The sequence below is a fragment of the Tamandua tetradactyla genome, chromosome 3 (genome assembly GCF_023851605.1).
Source record: "Tamandua tetradactyla isolate mTamTet1 chromosome 3, mTamTet1.pri, whole genome shotgun sequence".
Classification (NCBI taxonomy): Eukaryota; Metazoa; Chordata; class Mammalia; order Pilosa; family Myrmecophagidae; genus Tamandua; species Tamandua tetradactyla.
In genome coordinates this window covers 163,035,652-163,036,648 of record NC_135329.1, presented here as the reverse complement: position 1 = coordinate 163,036,648, position 997 = coordinate 163,035,652, and positions in this window count along the sequence as shown.

Below are 997 nucleotides of genomic sequence, written 5' to 3'. Positions count from 1 at the left end.
CAGATACCTGTAAAGAATGCCAGAAAGATTCAAAGTTGATGGTGGAGTTTGATTATAATCATACTCATTTATTAATAAATTTATTAATAAATGAGTTTAATAAATGAGTATGATTGCTGAATCATTATATTGATATATTTTTTTAATCTCCAGTGTCTTGGAGCAGCTAGTAGTAAAAACCTAAAAGTGTGGAATTGTACCATACCAAATTCTGAAATCTTTTCTACAACTAATTGTTGCATTGTGCTTTGAAATTTATTGCTTTTTTGTATATATGTTATTTTTCACAAAAAAGAAAAAAAAATCTTATACCCTCCAGTGTTTTGGAGCAGCTAGAAGGAAAAATCTGAAATAGTGGAATGGTAACCCATAACAAATCCTGAAATCTGTTTTGTAACTACTTGTTGAAGTGTACTTTGAAAATCATCGCTTTTTCTTTCTTTTCTTTGTATATATGCTGTATTTAACAATAAAAAATGTTTAAAAATGTCCAGTCTCCTGTAAAAGTTAAAATTTCAGTCTTGTTTTATATTTGCGACTTTCCTTTCCCACTGTATCAGCAGCAGTATACAGGCAAGAAGGCTGCAATTGGGGAAAGTATAGAAGTTATGGCTGGCTTCTCGCTTTTCCCTTTTTCTACTCTTTCCTGTCTCACCAGCCATGTTGGTGAGCATTGTATGCTCCAGTATGGGAGCATTGTAAGGAGAAAATGCAAGGAATGCAGGAAGGTTCTTACCAGTCTGCCCCTGCTATAGGTAACCTTGTATTGCTGCTCTCTGGGTTTGGCAGATATTTAAAAAAGACACTTTCATAGAAATTATTTTTTTCTTTTTTGGTTTTTCAGTGTCTCACATTACTGGGGAATCTTTTACCCATAGTTTCCTTGATGAAGGTGATGAAATACTATTCAAGCTGACCATCTATTCCTTTCTGAGCTCCTAGACATCCTGTACAACCTCTAGCCTTCTTCTAACAAAGTCTGCTTGCTCCCCTAGGT